Source organism: Furipterus horrens, unplaced genomic scaffold (assembly GCF_987537825.1).
Source record: "Furipterus horrens unplaced genomic scaffold, mFurHor1.1.pri manual_scaffold_5, whole genome shotgun sequence".
NCBI lineage: Eukaryota > Metazoa > Chordata > Mammalia > Chiroptera > Furipteridae > Furipterus > Furipterus horrens.
The window spans coordinates 148446213-148459150 of NW_028327175.1; positions in this window are offsets into that span (position 1 = coordinate 148446213).

Below are 12938 nucleotides of genomic sequence, written 5' to 3' on the forward strand. Positions count from 1 at the left end.
TTTGAAAAGTGAGGAATACCTGTACTGCTGTTAGGGCAAACAGCTGCTCAAGGAGGAACATAGCAAGAACAGGCAAACAGAAAGGAGAAGGTTCCCCCTCTTTTTCATTTTTAGTTTAATTATTTGCATATAATTTATTTTTAAATTAAATTTATTGGAGTGACATTGGTTAAGATTATATAGGTTTCAAGTGTACATTTCTATGATACACCATCTGTATATTGCATTGTGTGCCCACCACCCAGAGTCACATCATCTTCCATCGTCACATATTTGGCCCCCTTTACTCTTTACTACCCCTTATCCCTCTTCCCTCTGGTGATCACTATTCTGTTGTTTGTGTCTATGGGTTTCATTTTATATCTCACATATGCGTGAAATCATATGGTTTTACTGTCTGACTTATTTCACTTGGCATGATAGTCTCGAGGTTCATCCATATTGTCGCAAATGGCAGTATTTTATCTTTTCTTATGGCTGAGTTGTATTCCACATCTTCTTTATCCAATCATCTATTGGAGGACATGGGTTTTTTTCAATGTCTTCGCTACCATAAATAATGCTGAAATGAGCATAGGGGTGAATATATTTTTGCAAATAAATGGTTTTAAAAATTTCAGGCAGACACCGAGAAGAGGGATTTCTGGGTCATATGGTAACTGTTCTTAACTTTTTGAGGAACTTCCATACTATTTTCCATAGTGCCTGTACCAGTTTACATTCCCACCAGCAGTGAATGAGGTTTCCTTTCTCTTCATAACTTCTCCAAATTTGTTATTACTTGTCTTATTGATAATAGTTATTCTAACAGATGTGAGGTGGTATCTCGCTGTGGTTTTGATTTGCATTTCCCTAATAGCTAGTGAAGTTGAGCATCTTTTCATGTATCTTTTGACCATTTGAATGTATTTCTGGGAGAAGTATCCTTTCATCTCCTCTGCCCATTTTTTAATTGGACTGCTTGTTTGTTTAATGTCGAGTTGTATGAGTTATTTATACATTTGGGATATTAACCCTTTGTTTGAGCTGTTGTTCACAAATATCTCCTCCCATTCAGTTTGTTACCTTTTTGGGGGGGTGGGGGGAGTTCCTTCTGCAGTGCAGAAGCTTTTTAGTAAGTGCTTTTAGTAAGGTTTTTTTAACCTTTCAGTGTTTTTCTGGTACCCCACCCCCAATTGCAGAACCTAATAGGAATTTCACTCAAAGACTAGAAAATGTAGCTTGCTGATCCCCACCATCACAGCATCACAATGGATTTGTTGCAGGAAAACATAGCTAAATTCCATGATCACTGGTAAGTCAATGGTCTTATCAAATTTTCTTTGTGTCTTGATTTTTATAACATGGATGGATATCTGTGACTATAGAACGCTCAGTATTTTTTGTTTGTTTTAATTTTCTTCAGTAGTAGCATATTAATTGTCTTTTGGGGATCCACCTCTTTCTTCCTCTTCTAGTTCACACTGTCTGAGAAGGGTTGACTCAGTCATCACTTGTAGTGGTCAGAGTATGTCTCAGGACTGTCAAGAAAAGACACTATCTATGCCATTAACCATAGTGGTTTATTTTGTAATGTGGCTATGATCCAAGTTTAATGAGAAACTTAATCGAAATATTGATGAAATTATTAGGTGAAAAAAATATTCTTTTTCTGCAGACGTGACAAAGCTAGTAGAATATAAGTTTGCTGTTGCTGGTGCCCATATATACAATATAAAGAAAAGCAAAACAAATTTATAATAAAAATTTCTTACAACTTACATCCATTTGAGCCTGAAACTACCTCTAAATCTAGATTCTAATGATAATACTATTAATAATGAATTAAATTTATATAGCAAATGCTATGTGCTAGGATTCTTCTATGAATTTTGTAAGACTAATGAATATAAAACTCAGAAGAACTCTATGATCTAGAAACAATTATTATATAACTTTATGTATGAAGAAACTGAGGTAAAGAGCAGTTAGGAGACATACCCAGTCACATAGCTAGTGAATAATCTAATCCATGAATATATGCTCTTACCCATGTCATTATGTAGTCTGATGTGCCTCACTTATGAGAATCAATGTTTTCCATTTTAGTTGTGGCCATTTTAGTTTTTGTTTTATTTATTTTTTTATGGCCTGCAAAGAAGTCCTAATAATGTACTCTCAGCAAAAGCTTTTTTTCTGAGATCAACATTTTATATGTATTCACTTATTTTATGTCACTCCCTCTTTGCTTCTTGAAATTTATTTATGTGTGTAAATATTTTTCTGCTACTGAAACTTAAAGTAATTTCAGTATATTTTATCAAACATGTGTTATTGCCCATCATAGCAAGAATTAGTAATAAATGATACACTCAGGATAAAAGTCAAACCTCAGGAAAGCCTCATAATTCAAATAATCAATAATATAAAATGTTATCATTTTGGTCCCAAGTGCTTGTTTCTGAAAAAAAATCTATTTACTTTTTAATGAGAAGTTCCAGGAAAAGTTCTAGGAGAAATCAAGATATTTCATTTCTCTCAGTTGAGAAAATGGTTTCTTTTATTTTGCTACTCCCAGCACATCATTTGTTTCCTCACACCAAGATAAGAAAGGTTGCAGCATGTGCGTATTTTGTTTTTGAGCATAACAGTTAATGGTTTTTTCTTCCCTCATAATTTTTTAAGCTATTAATTTTATCTCAGCTCTTTTTACATTCCACACTTTCCTGCATACTAATTACATGTACAAATTTCTCCTTATTAACCAAATCAATTCACTATTCCTCTATGACATTTATTCAGGCTCAGGACCCTCTTTTAATACCTCAGTGACAAGTTGACAAGATGCAATGCTTTAGTTCTATCATTTATTTCTGGTGGAAAACAATGATTCAGTGGATTTAGACCCCCATTTTAGCCATCATTTAATCATGAGAATGTAGGCTCTAAAATTGTTCAGAAGTTTTTATTGCCTAACTTCTATTGCATGCATAGAATCCATTAACAGAATGAATTCACAGGTATTCATGTAAGATATATCAAGCACAAACTTATTTTTTTTCTATTAAGTTATCTTGTATGTCAATAATAAAAGTTGATTAAGATTAGTTCAGTATTTTCATAACAGAGCTGCCTCTATAAGAAGATACAATCTGATGATTTGGGATAAGATCAGAAGCTATTATAATAAAACAACTCTTCACTGTTCTCAAGATTTTCTACATATTAATCCTATATTCCATCATGTAACTCCTGTATTTTATATAATATCTATTGTCAAGGTTGTATAAAGCAGTAACCAGAAACTGTTCTTTACTCAGCTTTTCCCAGGAGATCTTGGATCCTCAGTCAAAAAGTACTTTGAAGTTCCCACTATAGGTGAAAGACTAAATAAATACCTAGGCCTCTCTACCAAGATTCCACTAAAATGAGAGTGATGATATAAAAATAGTATAAAGCTTCAATTAAGAGAAGAAAAAAGTGAAACATTACTAGAACAAGAATTCAATAAATTTCTCATGGGCAGGAAGAATAATATTGGTAATAAATGTAGTTGACCAGAGAAGTGCTTACTCTAGAGTGTGTGAGGAATAGGCTGTAATAAAGAAGGACCAAGACAGCGTGGCAAAATCTCAGAGTGTCTTGGTGCTTAGAGTAGCCAGATACTCCATAGGGTAGCAATGAAACCTGGGGTTGCAAATATTGGGATTAGCTTAATGACTACATGTATGAAAGACATGAAAGAATTTATACATACATACTTGACCTCTAAAATGTTTGCATGCTTGAGTGCATAAAATGAATTACAAAGTTCTAATTTTGAACATTTTGATATCCTTCATCAGTACTGAAACACAGTCAGTGAAAAGCCCCATGCTGACTTCAGAGTTGACAAGCACCTTTTTAAATCTCTTGAAGTAAAGAAAAACATTTGGTAGAAAAAAAAATGAACTAAATTGCATGTGCAGAAACATCTGAATATATGTTCAATCCACAGAGAAAGAATTGGGTATTATTAAAAAAATAACTGGAAACATGGAGATCTTCCAGAATGAAAAAAAAAGTCTGAAAAAAATATATCATTAGATGTTATGGGAAGTTATTTTGATAATCCATTGAAAGTCATGAGAGGAAGGATGAGTGAGGGAGATAGAATATGAGTGAAAGATAAATTCAAAGGTCCCAATATGATAATAAATATTTTATTTAAAAAATGAGAAAAGAGAAGGAAAACATCAAAACAAAATATATGAAAATTATAAAAAGTGTGCAGTTCTTCAATATGACTATTTATCAAATGCTCATGACAAAAACTTACACCCAACCAAAGATTCCTGAAACTCCCAAATATTAAGTATAAAAAGAAGACTCTAAATTCTTCCAAAGAACAAAATGTGAACTTTTACCTTGAGTAATGATTGACTAAATTGATATGGACCAACCTTGTTATAGAAGTAACTAAATAATCAGGATAAATAGATTAAATATGTGTATAAGAGCTAAATGAGTAGTAAAGAGATCAAATTTGAACATACAACTAAATAAATAACAAAATGACAGACAACTCACACAAATAGGTAAAACTTTATTAGACATTTCACAAAAGTAGAAATCCAGATGGCAATGAAGATATGAAAAATGTATGTCATTCCATACATTACTAGGAAATTTAATATTATGTGTCTGGTGATTTTAAAATATGCCTGCAAATTCTTTGATATTTCTGTCATTGAATGTGAAGGATTTATATTCCTCCTCTTCGGTTTGGTCTGATTTGTGACTGCTATAACACAGTTTATATGATAAAAGTGATGTTATGTGTTTTCCAAGGCTAGGTGATAAAATGCTAGGAAGTTTTTCATTTTGTTCACTTAGCCACTAGTTCTCAGTCTTTAGCTTCCATTTCAGACTACCCTGTGACTATCATTCTGTGTGAAACTCCAAGCCACTACTTTTATAGGTGTTTTGGTCAAGTCCCAGCTGAACCCAACATTTGTGACAGTCAGCACAGATGCCTTCCATGTGAGTGAAGAAGCCTTCATATATTTCACCTGTAGGCTGGTCAACTTACCCTGGGCTGGTTGAATCTTTTCAGTTGAGTCTCCAAACATCACTGATCAGAGACAAATCCTCCCAGCTGTGCTCTCTATAAATCCTGAGCCATAAAAGTCTTGAACATAATAAAATACTTATTGATTTATGCCACTACACTTTGCGGTGTTTTGCTTTGTATTAATAATTAGAACATGATTTGATGCCTGGAAACAGCTTGTTGCTAAAAAGCAAACCTAAATTTTGTGATGTTAATCGTCAGACTAGCTGCTGCTGGAAGCATGATGGACCTTAAGGAGGCTATTGGTAAGAGTTTGAAAGAAAGTGTACAAAATGACTATTGAATTCAGGAGAAAGGGAGATTGTCCCTTACAGTGATGAATAAAGATAATTACAAATAAACTTGCTGGCTTAGCTAAAGATATTTTTGAAAAGAATGTTAAAGATACCATATGAGTTATTTTATCTTTCTAATAAAATAGAAGAACAGAGAACTGAACTAAAGGGAAAAAGGTTCATATTTTAAGTAGAACCCAGACAAAATACATAAAGCACGCAGAACAGTTAGCCATTAGAGAGTTCTCAAAGTCAGAAAGAGCACCAGGATACTTAATTCACATTAATGAAAGGATTAAAAAATACATAGAACTCCCCAATTAATTAAAATTAAGCTATTAAGTGAAAATTATAGTAGTTTCACATATTATATCTAGTTTTACATAATGTTTTTATTCTTATGTTGCTTTTATACCTAGAAAGTTATCTCCTGTATAGAAAGTTGAAAACTATTATGCTTATTTCATTTTTGGTTTTAAGGTGTTCTAACACTCATGTGTTAATCCTTATAAAAGGAAATGTGCAGAACATTCATGTGGATAAGTTCTTAGGTAAATCAGGAATGTTTTTCAGTGAAGAACCATATCAGTAAATCAAGTGCTCGATCATGAATCCATGTCATACTGATTGTAATCACCACATGATAACATCCCATGCATAGAAAAAGGAGTGCTTATTCCCCTGGTGGTTCTTTTGAGTTGGCTTTGATGCTACCTATTTGGCAGCCTAGAACTTTGATTGTTTTTCTTGATCCTTGCTGGAACAAAGTGATAAGGATCAGAATGAAGTAATGAGTGTTTTAAAGAACCAAGAGGAGTAAGCCCTAAGAAAATGAGCCTTAGGGGTGAAAATTGGTTTTGAACATGTAGAATTGGATATAACATTAAGTGCATTCTTCTTCCTCCAGAACTTGAACCAGAAACAATGTGTAAGACTGCAACCAAAATAAGAAGTAACTTACTTTTTAATAATTGCAGAAACTCAGTGATAGAAATGGCTGCATTGAGTATTATGTTTTATCTACCACCAATGAAATTAAATGAAATAAAATAGTGTTTGGTTAAGAATGTTTTGTAGGTAATTTTCTCCTAGGGAGAAGCTTCTATTAAATGGTGGTGAAGTTCCTCACAGCATTACATTCTTTCATACCAATCACTATGAAAACAACAACAACAACATAAGCAATTCAACAAATGATAATTAGATATTAAACTATATGAACAAATAGAAACAATGCCATGTAGTTAAGCTTGCTCTCTAATGAAATCCTTTTGCATTATATAAATATATTTTCAAGGGACCTTGTAACATTATTTGTAATAAAGAGACAATTCTTCCTTTAGCTACGATTCAGTAGAGAATTATCAAGTAGGAAAAACTGAAGAGTGTATAATGTATCTGTTATTATAGGAATAATTGGAGAAAATTATTATCTACAGATGTAGAAGATAAATCAAATTACCAATCACCTCAGGAAAACATGCATACAGGTACAAAATTAATGATAACTTATTAACAGTTGCATTAAGCAATTATTCTAGAGTTGTATTCCAACTTTAATATGTAGGATCAATTTCAAATGCTTCCAACCTCATGAAAGAGCTTTAACTTCACATATGGAGTAAATGGTTTCTATTAAAGCTTTACCTGCTCTTATTATTCTAATAAATTCGGGCTTGTGATGGTATGTGAATGAGTAAAAACTTCAGAATTAACCTGAGGAAAAAATTTTCATGATTATCATATTAAACAAATTAAAAAAAAAGTTTATTTAAAATAAAATTTAAATTATAAACTATCTCTCTTGAGATAACAAATCAATGATTAAAATCATTATTTCAAATTTACTTAATAAGAAATTCATTTAAAATCATTAATTTTAATAGAATATACATTACCGTAAAAAATATACAATAAAAATGTCTTTAATGTTATTTTGTTATTGTGAAAGATGATCTACATATTTGCAGAGAAATACACAAAATCAACTTGATTTTTTTAAATTAAAATACACCTGTGATAAGTGGAATTCTAAAATAATATCCAACAACTCAGACCTTCATATATTCTCCTCTTGAGTGTGGGCAGAATATGTGACCATGAGAGACAATCATTCTTATGATAATTTTACATATATGACAAATGTTTACAGACATAATTAAGATTGTTGATCAGTTTGACTTTGAGTTACTTAAAAGGGAGAATATCCTGGGTAGCCCTGGCCTAATTAGGTCACCCCTTTAGAGGGACAAGATGCAGCAGCAGACATGAGTCTGCCGGCCCAGAAAACAAACAAACAAAAAAAGACCAAACCCCATCCCCAACAAAAATGGCATGTTGTGACTTGCCTATGGAACCCAGATTATAAAGAACTCTGGGTAGTTTCTAGAAACAGAGCTGACAGCCAGAAAGAAAATGGAGCCCTTGTTCATACTCCACAAGGAAATGAATTCTGCCAGCACCGTGGAATTTGAATGAGGACCTTGAGCCTCAGATGAAATTGTAGTCCCAGCCAATATCTTAATTTCAGCCTCGTGAGACCCTGAGCAGTTTATAACTACAATTTGAATTCTTTATCCCCTTAGTACTCTATCTTTTTAGAATAACTCTCTATACTTATTACTCTATTACTTGACTTATCAGTTATGAATGTAATCTTTTGATTCTTACCCATTCAAGATGAGAAAACCAGGCTTACTGCACAATCTTCTGACTTTCCCTCTTGACCTCTCAACATAGGTAGTCTATCTTTTCTATCACAAGAGTTTATATCTTTAACATACTTCTTACATTTGTTTCAATCTTGGTTTTATCAACAGACATATTCAATCTTATTTCTAACCCTTTAACTATAGTTCTAATCATTTTTTAATTGAGGTGAATCACATCCAGCAGATTATTCAAGAAGGACATGTGGTGATATTCTCTAGGTTGTTTTATTTAGTAAAATAGTAATGACTTTATATTCGAAAATATTTTGGGACATGTATAAAATTTTTGCCCTCTATTTATTTTTTAAATGATTTATTGGTATTGTTTGACTGTTTTCTGGTATTGACTGTTGCTTTGTATAAGACTGTGTAAATATCTTAGTGTTTTTACTTGTGCAAAAATAATTTATTTTATCTTTTGAAGTTTAGTGATTTAACTAGCTTATGTCTTTCTGTTTTAATATTTCTCAAGGTATGTTGTTCTCTTACAACATGTACACTCAGATGTTCTTTTAATTCAAAGATATATTTATTGGCTTGTCTTTGAGTTATTTTAGTTGTTTTTACTTATTTTAATTTTTAAAGGACTCTATATATTGATTTTTACATGTCTCATGTATGTCTGTTATTTTCATTATGAGACCTTTAATCTTCAGTAAATTTTATTTCCTTTTGCTCATTTTTTTCTAATTTATTATTCTCCCACATTTTTAATCCATTTGACTCAATTTTATCCCTCTGTGGTCATTTCGTATATGTCTTCATTTTTGTGATTTTTCTTATCTCCTTTTTTTCTTGTCAGTTATTATTTTACCTTCTGTTTCTACCTCATCTCTTCTTATATCTATTACATTTCTAATTTGCAGATAGAATAGATTAATATACATTTAAAGGAGTATAATCTATCACTGAATTCTATTTTTGATAAAAATGTTATTTTCATTGAAACAATATTTTGTATGTGTTATTTCATATTTTTCTCATAATTTGTCATTCTTCAGTATTTGTCTACAGATCCCTGCTGATCACTTTAATTTCCAAAGTACAAAGATTTAATGACTTTTTTTTTATAAATCAATATTTGGATTGCCTTTTAGTGTTACTACAATTTCCAAAGTTTAGAGTGAATCAAAAGGTGTCTGTGCCATTTTCCACAGAGAAAAAACATTCTTTAATACTTTATTATTGGAATACCCACTTAAAAAATTAATGTAAAATCAATGTTATATAATTTCAGGCTTTTGACAGCCAAAAATGCCTTTCCTTGGTCACATATGAAAAAGACATTAGGCTATAAAATTGTCATTAATTTCCCCCAAATTATGGTAGGTTATTCTGCAGAGTTTTTGACATTTAATCACTTTATTTTTGTCAGTCTGAGCTTTTGATGTTGAAGAGCTTTCTTTTTTTCTCATTGTCATTATTATTTAGATGTTAACCTGTTTTACTTGCATTTGGAATTGCCAAACAGATACTACTTAGTTGCCCATTATCATTAATTTATTTATTGCATAAAATTTATTGACTCAACATATTTAAAGATTTTATTTAACTTTAAAAAATTGCTTCTTCAAAACACTTGCTGCTATAAAGAATTTAGGATTTATTTTAGCAAATTGTTTCCAAATTGCTGATACTAATTTAAAAGAGCTATGAGTGTCTTGTAATAACCTTATCAGTATTGTGTATTATTAATAGTATTTACTTTACAGTATAAGTTGCATTAATTTAAAATTTTTTCATTCATTAATGAGCCACTTTTTCCTACAGTTTGGTGAGTAAAAGTAACATCAGCTCTGGAATCAAAGGTGAGGTTAAAGCCTGCCTTGGTCATATACTACTTCTGTGACCTTGGATATGTTGCTCTAGTCTCTAGTTTTAATAATACAGGTGTGAAAATAATTACATCTACTTCATAGGTTTTTAAGATTATAACATAATGCTGATAAATAATGTGCATAGCAATGTTTGGGTATATATATTTTGACAATAGAAGATGATTGTTATTTTAATAATTTTTATCATTATTTTTATATTTTTATATTTATTGCTCTTATTACTCATGTCATTTTTATTTGTCTTCCTTTTCTTGGGAAATAGTATGTTGTTCCTCACTTTATATATCTATTGGTATCTCAGGTTGAGATTTTTTTTTTATTTCTTTAATAATTTCTAATCAGAATGTTAACATTTTCATATTTTTTTCTCCAAAATTTCTCTCACATTTTGTATTAATATTTAAATACATATAAATTACACAATTGTTTTAGCTTATATATTAAAGCATACCCACAGAAAGGTAGTTTGAACAACATATTTTTTTAATATGTAAAATTTAGGTGAAGGAAGCTTCATTATCATCAGAGACTTGGACTTCTATATTCTTGTGCTTGTATTCCCAATATGTAATTTTTATTTTGTGGTTCCATAAGGCTGTTTCAACTCCCACCTTCAAATCTGCCTTCCAGCCAAAAAGAGGGCATAAGTGAAAAGAAAGAATGTGGTCCTTTTCTTTAGAGGACACAGTTTAGATGTTGTACACATAACTTCTGAACATATTCCATTGGCTACAGCTTAGTCACAGAACCATCTATCTGTAAAAAATGCTGATAAAGTCTTTATTTAGGAGCCCATATGCCAACTGAAAAGCTTTTTTTTAACTAAATGTGTGTAAAAAGGAGAAACTAGTGATCAGTCATTATCCACCTCATTGATCACCTATACACAAAGTACTTTCTCTCACTATAGATCACTCACACTCTATTCCTATTGGAGACAACCATAAAGTCCACCAGTTATAACTCATTAAAGCTGAGGGTATTTGGAGAATGTATCACCTGATTCATTAGGTCTAGAAATGGCCCTTCATGAATTAACCATCTAGAAATAAAGAGACAAGTTACTTGCATTTTTTGCACTCTTACCTAGTAAACAATGACTGAGACAAAAAATGAAAACTAATAAAAACACATTTCTAAGGAGGAAAATAAATAAAAGTTATTTATCTATAGCAACTATTCAATCCTTCTGGGTAAGAATTGAGAATATTTTATGCTTTGGCCATAGACCTTGATTTTATACATGTGGCAGCTGCTAGCTTTCTCTCTGAGATCAACTTACTTTCCCATTGTCCTCTGTGCAGGAGTTGCCAGATAAAATACGGTAAGTCTATCTGAATTTGAACTTCAAATTACAGTGGGTTTTCTGCATTCTTATTTGATAAATTCAGATCTGGCTTTAGCTTTTGGACTGGCAATTATTACTATTTTTCTATTAATCATGGCCACATGTGATATTTGACAACTGGCCTTTGCTGGAGACTGCAAAATTTCTGTAGATGGTTTTTCAGCTAACATAAATTTGGGGGCCTGTGAGTTGATTTAGGCATTAAGAAATCACAGAATTGAGGGGTGAGGAATTGTTTTATTTATAAACACAAATATCTCTCAAATTTTAGTAGGCTTGGTGGTTATTGTGCTTTAATCATTTCCATATTCAGGGACTCAAGTCAATGATCTCTTTTAGACATAGTTTAGACACAGAGAGGTTATTTTGTTTCATTTTTTACTTATTGCTCTTTTTCTTTCAATTCAATGCAGGTTAGCTTGTAGTCATCTGAAAAAAAAAAAAAAAAAAAACAGGTTGGAGTGGGAAGGTAAAATTTTTTCCATGTCATGGGCCAGTTCCCTGACTACCATCAAAGCTGTATTTTTTGCAAGCTCTTTCTCGCAGTCTACATTGTAGATCTTTAAGCATTTATAACTAATAAAACATGCTGAATTTTTGTATGTTGTATGTTTGCATCTCCCCTTCTCTTTACCTAGTTTTCCTTCTGTAGTCTTCCAGATTATCATTGATGATTAGCTAAAATGTCACCTTTTCTGTGAAGTTTTATCTGAGTCATCCAGAAAGCATTGGGACATGTAAATACAACACTTAAGAGTGTGGATGCAGCTTAGATTTTAATTCCACTGCTGACTATGTGATCAGGTTACAATCTCTGTATCTCACTTTCCTTTTCTCTAAAAGGTGGTTAATACTAGTAGTACCTATCCCAGAGGGCTGAATTAGATGAACCCAGGTAAATTACTTAATATACAATGTGCAACTATGTTAATTATTTTTATTTTAACACTATTCCACGAACCTCAAGAATAGCACAGTTAGTAGGATCATAATTAATTCTCAACTCTTGGTTATTTTTTAGTACTGTAATAGGTATTCTATGGTTACACAAGCAGACATATATTTATTTACCTTTCAGCAGGATTTACCTTTGGATAGAACATAGAGAAATATAGAGAAAAGAGTGGTGGATTTACTTAACCTCATTTTAAGAATTCTCATGCTTCAAAATACCATATTAAATGTAAAAATTTTATAAATTCAAATTTGGTTAGCTTTACCTCATTATAACTCTTTCACCCTTTGAAGATTACTAGACTAAAAAAAGTGAATTCATGTCAGCAGGGTGTAGCTTCTTCATATTTATCTACTCAAAAATGTCAAGCAATTTTGAACTTTATTATAGAAAATTGTTTAGAAGATAGCAGGAACATGTTACTGCAGTCATTTAATGATGCAACCAACAATATGAAGTGAAATGCATTAGTGAAATTAAAACTAAGGGGGTTATTTAATAACACATAAAATGCACTAACCTTTAAGTTGTTCTTTATTATTATTATTATTATCATTATTATTAAAATATCACAGTATTTCTTAAGCTTTATCAAGAATTGCCCTATGAACAGTTTAAAAGTTTTAATTCTCTGTTTCACGTCATTCCATAAACACACACATTCATTTGACTTGTTTGCAGGTGCTTTGTGCTTGAAGAGTCAAATAAGCATAGGTTTT